This window comes from Cebus imitator, unplaced genomic scaffold, assembly GCF_001604975.1.
Source record: "Cebus imitator isolate Cc_AM_T3 unplaced genomic scaffold, Cebus_imitator-1.0 Scaffold410, whole genome shotgun sequence".
Taxonomy (NCBI): domain Eukaryota; kingdom Metazoa; phylum Chordata; class Mammalia; order Primates; family Cebidae; genus Cebus; species Cebus imitator.
The window spans coordinates 1,699,310-1,718,948 of NW_016107725.1; the positions used below are offsets into that span (position 1 = coordinate 1,699,310).

The window sequence follows — 19,639 nt, forward strand, 5'->3', positions numbered from 1 at the left end:
TCTTTGGAGGCCAGGAATTCAAAACCAGCCTGGGCAACATAATGACACTTACCAAAAAATAGTCTGTCCAATAAATAAATAAAACTAAAATCCTTTCCAAAAAAAAAAGAGAGTGCCCTCTCCTTCCAGAGGTAACCAGCATTTTTGTCTAGATACATGTTTCTAGACACAGGGGTTCTATTTGCCTTATTTTTTAAAAACCCTACTTCTTGAGTGGTTTTTAGTAATTTATATTTTCCTAGAATGTTGCCTGTCTCATCTAAGTTTTCAAATTTTCTGGCACAAAGCTACAAATAGTGTTGCCTTATATTTGTTTTTCTCTCTGATATGTTCTGTGATATGTTCTCTCTGATATGCCTCCTTCTTTTTGCGAATATTATTTATTTGTGTTTGCTACTGCTCCATTCCCAATTTTTAAAATCAAGTTGGATGGAGGATTATCAATTTGTCTTTTAACTGCAAAAATATTGTGTGTCTACAGTATCACTTAGAGAAATGTACCCTCCTAGTACCCATTATTTGGAATGAGTGTCTACTGTTTATGGAGTTTTTCTCTCTAAAGCAGTTTCAAGGTTTATGTAGTCAAATACATATCTCATCTTTCCCATCTTGCCTAGGGAGGCTTCGTATCGCAGAATCACAATACAGTTCCCTAAATGTTGTAGTAACGTATAGCTCTGTTGTTTAGATTATCAGTTCATCTGGAAATTGTATTTGTGCACAGGGTAATGTAAGGATCTGACAAAGATGAAAGCCCAATTGTCCCAACACCAATTCAGAAAGTCCATTCTCTCACTGATTTGAATGACACATTTAACACTTTATATTTCTCAAAACAAACTCTACTTGGTTAATGTATGTTATTTTATACAAATACACTGCTAGATTGGAATCATTTATTTATATTAAGATAAGGTTTATTCCATCTATATTAGTAAATAAAAATTGTTTTCTTTTTCCATTTTAGAGAATGAGGGTTCTCATTCAGCTTTGGTACAAGATTATGGTAACTGTATAGAGTGATTTTGGAAGCATTCCATTTTCCTATACTCTGGAATATTTAAATTATCAAGTTAACTATCTGTTCATTGAGGGTATAATAGAACATACCCATGAAACCATCTGGGCTTGAAGGATTTTAGAAGGATAGATCTTTGATTACCTTTTCAAATTCATTGACGATTATTGGCATATTCATCATCTGACCCCTCTTGAGTCAATTTTGGGTAATTTATATTTACCCAGACAAAAGTTCCTTTCAACTGCCTTTTTAAATTTATTGGCATAATGTTACACATTATGCTCCTTTATAATTTTTCATCTCCTTTAAATCTATTCCTACATCCCCTTTTTATTCCTGATGTTGTGTTCCCCTCACAATTTTTGGTGTTTAATGTTATTTTGCTGTGGTTGAATTATATGATCTCCATCATTTCCATGTTGTGGTCTATTTATATGACTAATAAAAAATACTCCAAAATACTCCATGAGCATTTTCGCTCATAGTTAATCCAGGAAAAAATGTACATTCTGTGTTTTGGGGCACAAACAATGCAAATACACCTGCAAAGTTAATTGTCCACTAACACCTGTGTTAGTTCTCTCTCATGCTGCTAATAAAGACATACCCAAGACTGGGTAATTTATAAAGGAAAGAGGTTTAATGGAGTCATGGTTCCACATGGCTGGGGAGACCTCACAATCATGGTGAAAGGCAAAGGAGAAGCAAAGTCATGTCTTACATGGCGGCAGGCAAGAGGGTGTGTGCAGGGGAACTTCCATTAATAAAACCATCAGATCTCATGAGACTTATTCACTACCAGGAGAATAGTATGGGGGAAACTACCTTTGTGATTCAGTTATCTCCACCTGGCCCTTCCCTTGACACGTGGAGTTATAGGAGCTACAATTCATGAGATTTGGATGGGGACACAGCTAAACCATGTCAGTACACCTACATCGTTACTTTGGACTGTAGACAGTATAGGGTATTGATTAAGAGCACAGACTCCGGGGTCAGACTGCCTGTATTTAAATCCCAACTCCAGCACTCACCAGCTGTGTAGTCTTCAATGAAACATGAAATGTCTTTATGTCTCAGTTTTCCCCTTCATAAAATTGGGTTAATAATAATATCTACTTCCTAGGACTGGGATGAGAGGCAGCTAAGGTAATACATGAAAAACATTTAATGCAGTGTCTGATAGTGAGTAAGCACTCTATATGTGTTAACTACATTTATCTGTCTGAACTATCAGTATTCAAATTAAACTGTTAAAGTCTCCCAAGAGGCTTGAATTCATTTTATTTTTCAGCAAAAATATATTACTGAGTCTGGGCTATGTGACCTGGTCTGCCTTCTTTGGAGTGCTGTAGATTTAGCTGTGAATAAGACAGGCACATTCTCTGCCTTTGCAAAGGGGCATTCTAAAGACTTGTCAGCATCTCTTTGGAGATGTGTATGTATATATGTGTGTAATCAATTCACACTATTCCATGAAGCAAAAGGCCTTTTGCAACCTATTCCAAGTCTGCTTTCTTGTGGGTATCTCAGCCACTTCCTCAGAGATGCACCTTATGTGCTAGACCTCTTTGATTCATAACAACAACAATAATAATATCTTTTTTTAAAAAATGCTAGTAATAGCAATAATAGTCTTGAAAATCTACTACCATCAGTGCCCTCCAGCTAAAGACCACCTGGAACCCACCTATAGTTGAGCAAATTGGCTGTATCACTTGTTGCAGTGAGGGAGGACACATACCATGGAAAATAGTGGGGTGTCTCAAGAGGGTGCTAGAATGTGTGATGGATTTGGACTGTGGTCACTCTTACAAAGGCAGTTGGATCAGAAGAGAATCACATTAAATGTTATTCTAACACCTACAAGAAAATTCAGATGTGATCCCAGGGTTCCCTCTTCATTCTGTTTTAAGTCAGTGAAAGTTGAGTGTTTGTCTACCTCTTTAGCAGTTTCCCTCTCTAGAGTATATTTTCAGTCATTGTCCATAGGGAAGAGAAAGTCAGATTCAGAGGTGAGCACTGAGCTCCTTAGACACAGCTGTCAGCAAGAGTCACCTGATTTGTTGAATTCACACAGATTGGGAGGCCAGGCTCTAGGAGGAGGAAGTGCTTTCCTAGAATCACGTGACAAATCATTACCCTGCCTGCCAGGTCTCTTGAGATGAGCATCGTGTGATTAGATGTATGCAAGAAAATTGTAAATTTTAAAATAACTTTTACTAGATTTTAATCACAATGTATTACAGATATATTCTAGAAAATACAGATAAGATATGGACTTATTGTTTCCATCCTTTTATTCCACTTTTTAATTTTGAAAATCACTTCCAAATATTTGTATTTCATATTTAAATTGGCTCACAATTGATACAAGTAACACAAAACCACATCTTAAACAAAGAGGTGTTTCTTTTCTTTTTTTTTTTAACTGTAGTAAGAACACTTACCCTGAGATCTACCCTCTTAACAAATGAAGTGTATGATACAGTATTGTCAACTACAAACACAATGTTGTGTAGCAGGTCTCGAGAGGGCTTGCTTTCTCTACATAACAAAAAGTCTGAAGGTAGGCAGTTGGCGGTGATGGTTGAGAGGCTCAGAATGTTCAAGGCCGGCAGTGATGCTCTTCCCCTTTGAGTTTGCTAGAAGACTGCTGGTAACTCCGAGTATAGCATCTGCATTCCAGATAGGAAGAATGGAAGAGGTGGGCACAGTCACATCAGTCCCATTTAACAGAAGAGCAAAACTTTCCCAGCAGCACATCTCCCAGTCGACTCCTTGAATTTTTTGATTAGATATGGGTCATTAACCCTTAATAGTTTAAGGTTAAAAAAAAAAAGAAAAACACGGGTCATATGCAAGAGGTGTTGGGGAAATGAAAAGCAAGCTTGTTATGATTGACTGAGACCAAGAAATGATTCCTTTCCTTGGTCTGGTGTAATGCCATCCCAGATAAAATAGAGCTCTGTTAGCAAGACAATAAATGGGCAATGGATAACGTGACTGTTACAGTGCTTTTTATGAAAAATTTGGAAAACACTGATAAGCAAGAAAAAGAGACTATATATACACATATATAATATACAATAAACATTATTTTACACAGAATTAAATAATGCAGCACATTATATTCATTTGTTTCTCCCTTTCTTCCTTAAAAAGCTATAAAGCTATCAATTTGATGATAATATTTTACTCTACTATCTTTCTAGTCATTACATGTTATTCTTCTACTTTATCGTTTTTTGTTTGTTTGTTTGAGATGGAGTCTCGCTCTGTCTCCCAGTCTGGAGTACAATGGTGCGATCTCGGCTCACTGCAACCTCTGCCTTCCAGGTTCAAGTGATTCTCCTGCCTCAGCCTCCCAAGCAGCTGGGATTACAGGCATGTACCACCACGCCTGGCTAATTTTTGTGTTTTTATTAGAGACGGGGTTTCACCATGTTGGCCAGGCTGGTCTCAAACTCCTGACCTCAGGTGGTTCACCCGCCTTGGCCTCCCAAAATGCTGGGATTACAGATGTGAGCCACCGCGCCCGACTGCTTCTACTTCATTGTGAATGGCTACATTATATTTTAGTATGCATTGGATCATAATTTCTTTAACCAATTGTCTGTTGAATGTTAAGTTTTCACATAGTTTCTCTCTATTTTAAATAACACTGCAATGAATAAATCTCAGTTAATCTTTTTCAAAATTCTGAGTTATATCTTTCAGCAAAACATTTGAAATTTTAAACACAAAGTTTTAATACTTTTGATGTAGACTGAAAAATTATTCTCCAGAAAGATTGTACCAATTTTCATTCATTCTTTCTCATATTTGGAAATGCATCCTCAACCACACTTCATTTAATCATTAAAGAAAGTTGGCAATTTGATAGTTAAAAATGAAAGTATCAGGCTATTGTTTTATTTATTACTAGTCAGGTTGAATTTTTAAAATGTTTACTAGCAATCTTTCTGTAAATTGCCCATTTTCTATGTATTTTTCGGCTTGTGTTTGTGGTTAATAGTTCATTATAAAACATAAAGTAAATAATATTGTTCATAATTTCCCTGTACAGAGAGAGAATCACTATTATTTATCTATTATCCATACAAATTCCCTCTGTCTCACTCACACTCTCTTTCTCTCTTCCCCTCCTCATCTATCTATCTATCTATCTATCTATCTATCTATCTATCTATCTGTCTGTCTGTCTGTCTATCTATCTATCTATCTATCTACTAATTATTTCTTTTGGCTAGATATCCAAAACAGGTAACAAAAATGTTTAGGCTTTGATTAAGAATGATCAAATTACTCTCTGAAACATTCCATGATACACTCTCATAAGCATTATGGTAATACTATGTTTTAAAATATTTGCTAATTTTAGAGGCAAATTTGAAAGTTTTCTTCTTGTCTGTGCTTAGATCCTCATTTTGCTGTTCCTATTGTTGGCTATTTGGGGTCTCTTTTCTCTTAATAAGACTTGGTCAGGGCTTACCTATTTTGTTGTTTTCTTTCCAAGACAGATCTTTTATACTTGATCATTATAATATTTTTCTATTTCATTTTGTATTACTTTTATCTCTACTAATTTCATCTTCCCATTTTCCTTCTTTTGCTGTTTGTTTCCTAGCTTTCTGAGTTGAATACACACTTAATTCAGTTTTACTCTTACTTGTATACAGTTGAATTCATTTAAGGATTCAAATCACCCTCAAGGTGCAGCTTTGCCAAATCCATCCCTCCCCATTTTTTTTCTCCAAACAAAAAATAACTTTTTGAAAATAAAACAAAGTGGTACTCTATCATAGGAAACATTTCAAACAAGTCAAAGAAATATAAAAATGAAGGAAAATCACCTGATATTCTATAATTCAGAGCTAACTACTATTGTCATTTTGGGGGTCATCTTTCCAGAAATTTCCATTTTATAAATGTACCTAAAATTTATGCAAAAATGGTGTTATACTATACTTTTAGTGTTATGCTGTGTACTGAAAACCTTTTCCTGCTGGTGAACGTATATACATAATAGCTTTTAATGGCTAAGTTATAGTCCATTGTATAGATGTGTTATAATTTAATCCACAAGAGAGATAATTTTGGCTGTTTCCAATTTTTCACCATTTTAAACAATAATTATATCTTGTATTTGTCTAACTATCCTTTGAGTAAATACCTACAAAAGAAAAGAAATTGCTGAGTAACTACAGAGACAACATGTAACTTTTCTTTTTCTTTTTTTTTTTTTTTTTTTGAGACGGAGTCTCTCTCTGTCACCCAGGCTGGAGTGCAGTGGCATGACCTCAGCTCACTGCAACCTCCACCTCCCTGGTTCAAGCAATTCTCCTGCCTCAGCCTCCCGAGTAGCTGGGATTACAAGTGTGCACCACCACACCCAGCTAATTTTTGTATTTTAGTAGCGATGGGGTTTCATTATGTTGGCCTAGCTGGTCTCGAATTCCTGATCTCAAGTGATCTGCCCGCCTTGGCCTCCCAAAGTACTGGGATTATGGGCATGTGCCACCATTCCCAGTCACAATATTTAACATTTTAATAAATATTTGCACTCCATTCTCCTAAATGATTATAAAATTTACACTCCCATCAACAAAAGATGGTACTAAGTATATTCATATACCCTCAGCAATTCTGGACATTATCAAGCTTTTTAATTCCTAAGAATCTGATAGGGGGATAAAAAGATCTTATTTTTATTTTCATTTCTTCAAAACTACTGATATTGACCAAACGTATACATATTTACAGGTTGCTTGTATTGTGTGTATGCATATGTGTAGATTGGTTGTCCATATCCTCCCTATTTTTGTGTCTCTTATTAATATTTTCCCAGTTTTTATTTGTATTTTAGTTTTATTAACTTGTCTTTTACCATAAAGAAGTTTTAGAAGTTTTTAACCTAAAGATCATGAGAAAATTCCAACCTTCTTATGACTTTCATATAATTTGATATTTTACAGTTAGAATTTTGCTCCATCTGGCATTTATTTTGTGCAACTAACTAGATATCCATTGAGATCAGCTGTGTTCCAACAGACAACTAATTTCCCCAATATAATTTTTCCCAGTATAATTTTTTAGGAAAATATTTTCCTACTGTTTTTGAATGTTACCTTTATCATACATTAAATTGCCATAAAAACTGGAATTTATTTGTGAACGTTCCTTTCGATTCTATTGATCTATTTTTCTCTCTGTTTGTGTTACCTCATTCTGATTAGTGTAAGTTTGTGATACAGCTTCATGTGTAGTTGGAGAGTTTCTCTTTAAATTCCCTCTCCAAACACTCTGAATTTCATCACAGATTTACTCTTACAGATTAACTTTAGAATCATCAAGTGAAGTTATAAAAAGACAACATTGGGATTTTATTGGGATTATGTTGAATTTTTTATTTGATGCAATATCAGTTCACCCTTAATAAAGCCATCTTGCTTAATAACGTTTTTTTTTTTCAAATTAGAGCTTTATATTTCTTGCTAGATGTATTCTGCTGTGGTATTTTAAATTTCCTCCCAAAAGTAAATTTTTCTTCTATTCTACTTTCTAAGTTAATATAATTGAAACAAAGATAGTTATTGATTTTTAAATACTCATTTTATAATTTGCCAATTGACTGGGCTCCTTAAATGTTTCAACTGACCCCCTTGGTTTTCTAGGTATACAATCTTGTAATATGCAAATAATCATTTGTCCTGTCTTTACAATCAGTATATTTTCACACTCATTTCTTGTCTAATACCATTGATTAGCACTTCAGAAATCACGTTAAATAAAGGAGATGATAGTGGAAATCTATTCTCCATTTCTGATTTTATTGAGAAAATTTGTTACATAGATCTTCTAATATTGCCATCTTGGACTGGAAGGCTTCCCTAGAATTTACTGGTAATGTTCATGATCCTTAAGGGTGTTCTGCAAGCTTCATATGTGATGTGATAACTTCATGTATGAAGCCGGATGTTTTCAAAACAGTTATAAGAGTCATATCAGGAGTAAAAACCTGATAACATACACCGTCAGCGCCCTAAAGTAAAAGATTACAGTTTTTATCCAGCAGTGTTTTCCTTTCTAATCATCATGGTGCTGTCCAGTAATCTTCTTATTGTTGAGGATCAATTTGAGGTCTATATTTTCAGTGAAAAATCTTACGTTGTTTTAAAGAATTATCAGCTCCAGGCTGGGATAGAACCTCAGTCTTTCTCAAGGTGATGGGTGACTACAGACAGTAGACTGCAAAGAGAAGCCTATGTCTCTTTGACTGTAAGTCTCCAAGGCTCAATCTACAAACACTTGACAATAAGCCTTCTGAGCTCCATCATCTGAGTCAATTCACAGATGACTCTCTCCCATAATGCCTACTTCGTCTATTTATTTGGATGAGGTGACCAGGAATACAAGAATTATTTTTGACAGTAACTCCTAGCTTTCTTTTATCTCTTTGAGTCTATGTTATAAGATGGAACCATTTAGCAAGATTGGTTGGATTACTTATGCTGGTTCTCACTCAGCCAGTAATGGGAGTAAGTCACCCAATGAACATCATATTTCGAAGCCACCAATACGAGTACCATTATGGAACATGGCTTTCTAAGCAGTGAGACCTTCCTGAAACCACTTAATACCTTGGGCACCAGCCTATGTAAAGCGATGACATTGATTTAAGATGGCACTCAGTGAAAACTCATAGATGCATATGTCAAACAATAATAAATATTGTGAGCAGAGAGCAAGAATTTGCCAACAAACAAATTGTGCTTTTTAGGTTTAGACAGAACAGGTCAGAGTGGCCAGAACCTGAAATTCCTTTTCATCTGTGCATCTCCCTAACCAGCTACATAGGTGTCTTTAATCATTATGGATAGAAATCCACAAAACCTTGACACTATGAAGATACTCAGTGAGAGTGTGTTGGATGGATGTGCAGATGCTGCAGATGCCACAGCTCAGGTGAAAGATGAAGGATATAACATTGGAGACCTTCAGGCCTGATGTGCAGCCCATTTTCAAGAACACTGGAAGGGAAGATATTTAGGATTTCTTTCCAGAAGGGTATTTAAACTCCACTCTCAGCCTTCCTGCCTTGGATTTCTGCAAACAACCCGGCAGTGTTTCTCATTGCAAGACTCATCAGCAGTTTCCTCTGGAAAGACATTTTGTATTTGGGCCCCAGAGTCTCTGGAGCCTGGTGCTCCCACCTCTCTATCACCTGGCTCATTACAAAGGCTCTGGCATCAACCCTATTCACCACAGAGTGGATTTGGGAACAAAATACCACGTGCATGGATTTTTGCCTCTGAAAATGTATCTCAGTTGTCTGTTCAAAGATATTGTCAGCAGGGAAACAGCTTGAAAAGATACTTTAGAAAATTGGAATGTTCACATCTAGTGGTATGCTGGTAAATGCAACTGGTTCTGTAATGGGAAAAATGGATGTATATGTGTGTACATATGTGTGTATGTGTGTATATATGTATAGACATGCATATATATTTAAGTTTAAACTTTACTAACATAGAGGATGTATGATACATTATTTATAAATAATAAGAAAATATACAATGATCTTTTTGTAAATTCTCTATAATCAATTGATTGAGATGGAATGGTTTCATTGAATGTTGACAAACTCTTGTATCCCTGGTCAACCTAGGAAGCAATTCAACCATGATTTGACAAATGGAATTGCATCCCAATCCACTAACTCTTTTCCTAGTAAATTTTTTGTCATCACAGTAGACATATGACCCGGTATTGAACTATTTCTCACTCTCACACAAATTAGACTCATTAACTAAATCCTGCTTCAGCTTGAGCATTAATTTTAAGCTTAATCTGCCTTATTAATGTTTTCCTCCATTGTTTTCCTTCTTAAGGATAGGCTGATTCCCCAGTGTAGATTCATCTATCATGGATTATTTCAAGCTACCAATGGAATATTACTAAATGCAAAGTTGGAAACAGTTGCAAACCATTATATAGTATTTCCACCATATGAACACAACACTCCTAAAGAGCTTCGAGAATATATACAATAGTAAACTGTATTCAGTAATGTGGAAGGAGTGAATTTTGAGTGTTTATTACTGTGTTTTTGATATAATTTATTTAGTTGTAAGTTTGCATCAACTGTAAATAATGGTTGTGTTTGACAACAGGCAGGCAGGCAGGCAAAATTCCAGGAAATTTGACGATCAGTTCTCAGAAGCTGTTACAAGCCAGGTGCAACACACTGTTATCCCAAAGCCTCCAAATCTTAGAAAGGCCGAGCTTGAAGGGCCCTTAGCAACGACTGGGTCCAATTTATTTGTTTATTTATTTATTTATTTATTGAGACAGGGTCTCACTCTGTTGCACAAGCTGGAGCGCAGTGATGCAATCACATCTCACAACAGCCTCGATCTCCCAGTCTCAAGCAAGTCTCCCACTTCAGCCTCCTGGGTAGCTGGGACTGCACGTGCACCCCACCACACCTGGCTTTTTTTTTTTTTTTTTTTTTTTTTTTTTAAGATAGGAATAACTTTGTTGCTCAGGCTGGTCTCGAATTTCTGGCCTCAAGCAATCCTCCTGCCTCTGCCTCTCAAAATGCTGGGATTATAGGTGTGAGCCACTGCATCCAGCCCCAATTTATGTTTTGCATACATGCAGCAACTGCAGCCATAGGCTTACCTAACACTGCAGTTAGTTATTGACAATGAAAGGATCCCTCAGGTTCCCAGCAATCAGTCAGTGTGCTCTGCTCTACATCTTGCTCCTCAAGGTGTGAGCTTGTCGGAAATCTAAAATCTTACGTCCCACCCCAGACCTGTGGAATCAGGGTAACATAATCTCCAGATGATTCACATGCACAATAAAGTTTGAAAGGCTCTGAATATCAAAGCAGTGATTCTGATACAGGTTGTCCATTAGAATTACCTGCAATATTTTTCAAAATCTCTGTACCTGGGTTCCACCTTCAGAAATTGTTTAATTGGATGGGGTGGAGCCCAAGCATGGGTGATTGTTAAAAGATCCCCAAATGATTTCCAAGTGGTGACTGGAATAAAGACCTTGGCTGTACCACATTTCCTCCATGACACTGGAAGCTGCTGAGGCCGACTTTTCCAGAGAAGCAGGATGAAAGTGTCCATGCCTGGAGGAGACACAGGGACAATGGTCTGGGTGGCTGGAAGCCATCTTGGGCAAGCTGCCTGAAAACCAAATTGCAAGACCTGAATGCATTCACAGCTCCCAAAAGCCTTCTTTCCTCCAAACAGAACGGGGCATCACCCCCTTGGAACTTCTTTACCAGTTGGGAAAATGAAAGCTTTGGGAAACCAGCAGAGACAGAGAGCTGACAATATTCTCTTTGTGCCAGATTTGTGCTGCCATCTTTGCTCGGGCTCTTTACCTCTTCACCCTAAAGAGACTGTATCGAAGGTGTCATTGTAACATAAACACAACAATATTACGACTACCCTCTTCTTCCCACCCTCTGCTAAAGGCTCCTACAGAAATTGCTTTTGTCTTTCCAGAATTAAATTTCTTTATAAAAATCGTCAGCAAATATTTCAGCAAAAATAAATGTCCCCAAATAGCCACTCTATCCAGTATAAGTCATCATCACCAGTGCTCCTCCAAAATGCCGAAAATAGAGTCCGTGCTTGCAGTTCCCTCCAAGGAATGTCCTTGTTTAGCTAACCTAGTTAGAAGCTGTGAGCTTGTGCTTTTGGGTCCTGTGAGAGCCTTGCGTTTTTAAAATAATCTTGTCTGAAAACCCTCTTTTCTCCCGAAGGAGGTTCAGGATATGCAAATTTCCAAGAACTGGGAGCACAGAGTGGCCCTGCTTGTGTTAATGCAGACCTTGTTTGCAGACCCCAGTGGGGGTGCGATGTGAGCTTATACCAGGGGCAGTGTCTAAACAGAGGCCCCTTTGAAGCCCCTACAGGATGCGTCCTTTGGGCTATGTGTCTCTGCTGGCAGCGTGGACGGGATCGGGTTAGCTGCACCAGTGTACCCCAAGGACCCTTGTCCCTTCCCTGCATTCTTGTCACTCCCTTTAGAGCAACAGCTGTGGAGGACAGTTCCTGCACTTCAGTCTGATTTCTGCTGTGATCCAGGAAGAAAATGGGCATGTCTTTCACATACTGTGGAAAGAGCACACCTGTCACAGAGGGAGGAGAGTGTCCCCGCAGCTGAACTCATCAGTTGACTAAAATTCCTGGAGTGGCAGCAGTGACCAACACACCCTGATTTGCTGGGCACCTTCCCAGTTTTAGCACCAAAAAAACCCTCCCAGTCCTGAGCAAACACAAAACTCGGTCACCTGAGGTGACAACCCAAAGCTACCTCTCCTGAGGCCTGGAATAGTAGCCTCAGCTGAGGTATGATGATGACATTTTATAACATTTAAAATTGAAAACAAAACAAAGATAGGTACAGTTATTAAGCAAACCCCATTGTGGGGCAGGGAGAGGGGTAGATTCAGCTGCTGTTTCAGGTTCAAAGGGCCAGAGCTAGGACGAGGGACCCTACCCAAGGTAACCATCTGTTGAGACCACCGGGGAGTTGACGCAGGCGCAGAACAGAGCCAGCCTGAGTGAGAGTGGAGGTGGAACGGAAAGCAGTCTTGCAATGGTCATGAGCTGGCCACAACTGCAACCTCACAGCTGGCTTTCTTGGCCCACTGGCTATGCATGGATGAGTCAAGCAGCTCCTGACTGCTGTGCAGAGGCTCTTTAAAGAACTAAAAGGAATGAAAACTGTTAAAGCATGTTCTTTTTTATTTTAAGAGTAATACATTCATCATGGAAAAAAATGGGAAAAGTATAGAAAAAATAGAAGAAAATTAAAATATCACATAAAACCACTGCTCTGAACAACCATTTTAAATATTGCTGTGTATTTATTTCTCCCCTAAAAACCCAGGAATCACTGTGATCCAGTCGTGGAACAGTTTGGAGAAAAAAAAAAATCTCTCTCCAAAAGTGATCAAAAGCAATTGAGCTCTTCACTGGAGATTCTCAAAGAAAATCCAAGGAAATGCAATTTATAATCTATGGAAACACTTATAGATTTTTTTTGCCCATTTTTTCTCTTGCCACCTCCCTGTAGCTTCCCCAAAAGTGCTCATAACCCTTCACTCTCAACTACCAACAAAACCCATCCTAAATACTGCCATCTGGGTGTTTCTCTCTTTTCCCTCCTCCTTTTCCTGCTTCTTCTAAGAGACTCTGTTCTCATTCCCAATATTAAATTATTTTAACTTCTTTCATTCCTTGCAATTCATCTTTTCTTTCTACCTATTTTCTCAATTCTGCTTGGAAGAGTCTGAACTTGGAGATCTATCCCTTCCCCTGGAAACTGTAGGACAAGAGGCTATGCAATTAATGACAAAATATTCTTTCATGTGTGAGGGAAGGAAAAAATATTGCCAAGTGCTCATAATGTAACATCTTTTAGAAAAAACAGTCTACAAATGTTTTATATGCATTTTTTACAAAACTAATACTGTAGATGTTATTTTATATTGTGGTCTAGAAACTTTATATTCCTTCGTTTATTCATTCATTCACTAATTTAGCAAGTATTTATTGTGAGCTTACTATGGCCAGACACACTCACTGGGGAAACAACAATGAAAAAAACCAGACACACACACACAAAATCAATGCCTTCATGAAGCTTAGTCAAGTGAGAAGAGACAGATAACATAAAAGGAAGGACATTAGATATTATGCTAAAGGTAATGAATACCCTATACTTTCTTTAAGTAAAGTGGAAATGGGTCAGAAGCACTGGGTAGAGGGCTGGTTAGTTCTCAGCGACGTGAAATATGGACAAAGACTTGAATTAGAGGAGGGAGAAGCATACAGATTATGGGGAAGGGTCTTCTTGGCAAGACAGCACAGGTGGTACAAAGCCCTAAGGCAGGAATGTGCTTGGCATTTCCCAGGAATAACAAGAAAGCCAGTGTGGCCAGAGCTGGACACACTTGGTGAAAGAGAGAAGTTAAGGATAGCTCCAAGTGTCTTGGCTTGAACAGCTACAAGAACGGAGTTGCCCTTAACTGATATGAGAACAATGGCAGATGGAGCAGATTCTGGTGGAAGTATCTGGGGTTTAGTTTTAGACATGTTAACTTTTAGATGCCTCTTAGCCATCCAAGTGGAGAAGTAGGAAATATAGTTGAGAAAAATATTTTTGCATGTTGTTAAATAATATTTGAAAAATCTACCTTAAACAGGTAATACTTTTCTTATAAATTCAAAAAGTACAAAAGGGTATACAATGAAAATTAAGTTTATTTCCCTTTCCCTATCCAACCACTCACTTCTCCTCCCCAGATGCATCCTCTCTTACAAGTTTCTCATATATCCTTCCAGAAACAGTCTACATATTTTACAGGTATACATTCTATTTTTCTCCCCCATAAAATTTTCAGCATTATATGCACACAATTTTTCACTACGCTGTTTTCCCTTAACCAAGTATTTTGCAGCATTTCTATGTCAATAAGGATAAAGTGTTGACATCTATACAGTTGTATAATTTTTAATTTTTCATTGTATAATATATACAATATTTTAACAAGGCCCCTATTGATAGACTTATAAATTTTTTTTGCCAGTCTTTTGCTATTATAAGCAGTATTGAACTATACAATGACCTTGTATATATTTCATTTAAACGTGCAACTACATTTCTAAAACAAATATCTAAAAGTGAGTTTTTCTTGAGTCCAAAGATATGTGAATTTTTATTTAGTTAGATATTGCAAATTTCAGTTTGGCAATATATAGGATGATGTTTTCCCACACTCTCCTTGTGAAGAGGATGTGCTATCACATTTTTTATAATTTTCTATCTGACATAGACTGAAAAAATTAAAAATGCATATTATCCTATAGTCATATTGTTTGTGACTTTTATATTCTACTTTAGAAGGCTTTCCAATCTCTGAGCTTATTTTTTAACTCCTCTAGTTTTAAAAGTAAGTTATCGTTTTATTTTTTCATTTAAATCTTTGACATGGAATTAATTTGAAGGTGTGAGGTAAGGATTCATTTTTCTTTTCAAATAGCTACGCAGGTACCCTAACACTGTTTATTCCTTAATAAATATGATTTTCTCCCTGATTAGAAGTGCTACCTGTAAGACATAATAAATTACCACATGGTTTGGGGTTTATTGCTGAACTTTCTATTCTTTTCCATTTTTCTGTGTAGCAAAACACATATCTTACATTAATTTAATTACTCTGACTTTACATTTTATTTTAATATTTGGTAATATTAACCAGCCCTGATTACTTTTTTTTTTCAGAAATTTTCTGGCTATTCCTGCTTAAAAATTTAATTTTAATGGTCTATGTTATTCCATCATATGGTATCATAATTCTATTATTTCATCATAATCTATGAGGCATTTCATTCTTGTTGGAACATAAGTTGGTTAAATTTTTTTTGCCATAATCAATAACACAGAACTCTTTTTGTAGTTCAATTATTATGTCATGACAGGTTCTAGGAAATGGGGGTGATTGACTTTGAATGATTAGAAAAGCCTTGGCATATCAACAATTTTCTAACCAGAGACAGGGGTGTCAATTCACTTTCCAACTCGTTTTCTAATAACATGCTTATACCACTACACTTCTGTAAATACTAAATATTTTAGGGTTTTAAAAAAATTTCATCTTGTATTTGAAAAAAGATGAATATTTAATTTTTCATATGCTTATGGAACTCTGATGTTCCTTCTGTGAATCATCAAGTCAGGACTTTTGTCCATTGTTATATTATATGCCCATCTTTTTCTTAAGCCTTTAAAAGATGATCACATAGTAAGGCCACAAAAGGAAACTTCGAAAGAAAAATATTCTCATTTATTCATAATACTCTCACTTTAAAGTAGGGATTGGCAAACTGGCCCAAGGGCCAAATCCAGCCTGCAACTTGTTGTCGAAAATAAAATTTTATTAAAACACATTCATTCATGTACTCTCTATGGTTGCTTCCACACTATAGCAGCAGAATTGAGTGGTTGTGACAGAGACTTACCTGTTCTGCAAAGCCTAAAATATTTATTCTCTGCCCTTTTACAGAAAAGTTTGCCAAGCTTCACTTTAAAGTGTTATCTAAACTTGTATTCCAATGTGTGTGTGTTAGAGGCCCTGTAATAATTGTTGAGAATCAATTTTAAATGTTCTCTTTTCATTTAGTCATACAGTTTCCGATTTTACCACTTAGTCTTTGTTCTTATTATTTCCATGGCTGATTAATAACCTATCAAGAGTTGATATCATTAGTGGCTTGACCATTAATTATTTGTCTCCATGTTGCCTTATTCCTAAAAGTGTTAAGTCAGTGATTATCCTCCTATGTATAATTGTTTATAAATAACACTGCAATTATAAATAACATCTTCATACGTAACTTTTTTTTTTCATGTTTTGAATGACATCCACTGGAAAAATATCCAGAGATAGTATTTGAAAAGCGATTAACAATAAAAATGAAAGATCATCAAAGTGACCATATCCTTTCACCCTGTTATCCTGCTTCGGGGAGTGTTTTCCAGTTCAAAAGAGCATAAAAAGGCTTTTATTCTAGGAATAAGCAGCACGAATACATGCAAAGTATCTAGAGAGCGGATAAGAGAAGGAATCTAGTACTGTTAGGGGCATATTCTATGCCAAGTAATTTATGAGCAATTTACACATTTCCTACCATTTAATCTTTACAAAACCTTTTAGAATAGATATTGCTGTGCCCACTTCTCACAGAAGAGACCCAAGGATAAGAGTTTGGGAAATTTGCCCATGATTAACACAGCCAGCAAGCAGCAGACCCAGGATTCGAACTTAACCTACCTGTCTCCAGAAACAAGTGCTCTTTCCACTGCAGTTTTTAAAGATACGCATGGAAGTGTCCAAGTGTCTAAAACAGTGTCCAGTGGAAGCTTAGCAGCTGAGAAGACACCAGATACAGACAGCGATGACAGTGTGCTGCATGGAGAGCCTCAGCCCATCTCGCCCTAGTCTTCCCTTTCTCACTGTCTCCACCCCTGAGCTAGCTGAGCATCAACTTGGCTCCTTTTTCTCTCCCTGCCCTCATCCCTCCCAGGTTCCTGGCATGTCTGGGACCTGAGGTCCCTTCTCACTGCACTCTCATGCAGCTCCCAAGCGCCTTGCCCAGTAGAGCCCCCTTGCACCCTGCCTGGTTGGCCAGCACCCCATGGACATGCAGCCTTTACCTTGGCATGGGAAGCCTCCACTGTGCCAAGCCCAACACCCAGGCCTCTGAAGACAGTTATTCAGGTAGGACAAAGGGAGAACAGGACCAGGGAGGGCAGGAGAACTTTGGGTGCCCCTGGGATGCTTGCCATTTGATGAATGGGATTGACAGTGCGTGCATATGTGTGTGTGTCTATGTGTGTATGCTTTAATGACTGAGTTATGGTGGGGTGTATGGCTGTGTATGCATGTGTGGTTTAGTAAATATGAGTGTCAGCATGCACGCATGTGTGGGCAACATGTATGCTTATCTGCATGTGTGTGTTTATATGTGTATCAGGGGCGCCTTTTATGAATGCAAAATGTTAGTGTGTGTAAGCGTATCTGTATATGCTGTCATGTAGATGGGGATAATTAAATTAGATGTAATGTCTTTTGCTTTAAGAATGAGAGGATACCAGCAAATACATACTTTTTTTTTTTTTTACTGAGTCTAGATGCTGAGATTCTTGAGTATGACTATTCCCCTGGGCAAGGGTGTCTCAATCTGAGCATTATTGACATCTCCACGTAGGTAATTCTTTGTTGTGAGGGGCTATTCTGTACGAGGTTTAGCAGCATCCCCGGATTCTCTCCTCCAGATGACTTTAGCAGCCACCCCTCACCCATTGTGATAACTAAAAATATCTCCAGACTTTACCAAGCATCCCCTGGGATACGAAAATCATTCCCTGAGAACCACTGTCCTAAACCATCATTTTCATTTCTGGATGCACGTTAAAATCATCGCTCAGGCTAAGAAGGATCGGTGGTTTTCAGGCAATAGTCGGGAGGGAGGGATGACTAGGCAGAGCCTGGAGGATTTTCAGGGCAGAAAACCACTCTATATGATACAATAACAGCAGATGCATGCCACTATACATTTGTCTATACCCACAGAATGCACAACACCAAGAGTGAACACTAACGTAAACTGCGGTCTTGGGTGATAATGATTTGTCACTACAGCTTTATCATTTGTAAGAAATTCACCCTCTGGGAAGGGGGTGTTGATAATGAGGAGGCTGTACACTTGCAAGGATGGGCGCACATAGGATATCTCCGTACCATCTGCTCAATTTTGCAGTCAACCTAAAACTGCTCTAAAAAGCTAAAGTCTATTAAATAAGTACATAAACAAATAAAACACACATATGCAAAAAGAACGCCCAGGCTCCCCTGGACCACTTCAACCAGAATCTCTCGAGCATTGCTAATTTTTAAAAGATCCTCGGGAGTTTTCTAACAATATTCTGATGTGCAGACTTGGCGGAGAACGCTTGCCTTAATCCAGCGGTTCTCACACTTGAATGTGCATCAGAATCCCCCCAAGGCTTGTCAAAACTCAGAATGCTAGGCCAGGCGCGGTGGCTCAAGCCTATAATCCCAGCACTTTGGGAGGCCGAGGCGGGTGGATCATGAGGTCAAGAGATCAAGACCATCCTGGTCAACATGGTGAAACCCCGTCTCTACTAAAAATAAAAATAAAAAAAAAAATAGCTGGGCATGGTGGCACATGCCTGTAATCCCAGGTACTCGGGAGGCTGAGGCAGGAGAATTGCTTGAACCTAGGAGGCCGAGGTTGCGGTGAGCCAAGATTGCGCCATTGCACTCCAGCCTGGGTAACAAGAGTGAAACTCCATCTCAAAAAAAAACAACAACTTAGAATGCTAGGCCACCTAGAGGTATTAACTCAGGACGTCTGGATGGGGCCTAAAAATCTGCATTTCTAACAAGTTCCCAGGTGATGCTGATACAGCGACCACACTTTGAGAACCACTGCCTTAAAAAAAAAGCAATTTGAAAACTTAATGGCCACAGGATAACATGGATAGCTTATTGAAAATGTACACTTCTGTGCTTAAGTATTCTGATTCTATGTATCCTGGGTAGGTTTCAGGAATTAACTTTTTAACAAGCTGTATCCCAGATTATTTTAAAGTGACAGAAAAACCTAACCTATTCAGGGTTTCTAGAAAACCCACTTTGGGGAACTCTGCAACATGTCAGACAGAAGATCAACAACAGCGGGATGAATGAGGCCCATTTTCTGGAAACAGTCTCAGCTGGGGGTGCTGCTGGGGCTGAGGCACTAGGAGAGCCATCTCTGCAGCAGGAGCCTAAGGCCCAGAGCCATGGAACTTCTCTCACAGATTTAGTGAAGGGGAGGGAACTCACAGGTCCAGGTCGAGCATGAAGGGACCACAGCCAAACGCTCTAAGGTTAAAGCTCTTGGAACACTAAATGAAGAGGACCTGATGGTCGGTCCCCATTGCCTGCTGCTTTGCTCCCTGGACACTGCCCAATTGATAACTGACCTTCGTTTCCCAAGGCCTTTACTCACC

General features: G+C 38.0%; 1 long non-coding RNA gene across 1 annotated transcript in view; it reads left to right on the plus strand.

Moving 5' to 3' along the window:
• Positions 1-19,639, plus strand: part of LOC119468304 — a 103,059-nt gene that overhangs the window by 1,905 nt on the left and 81,515 nt on the right. The window lies entirely within an intron of this gene.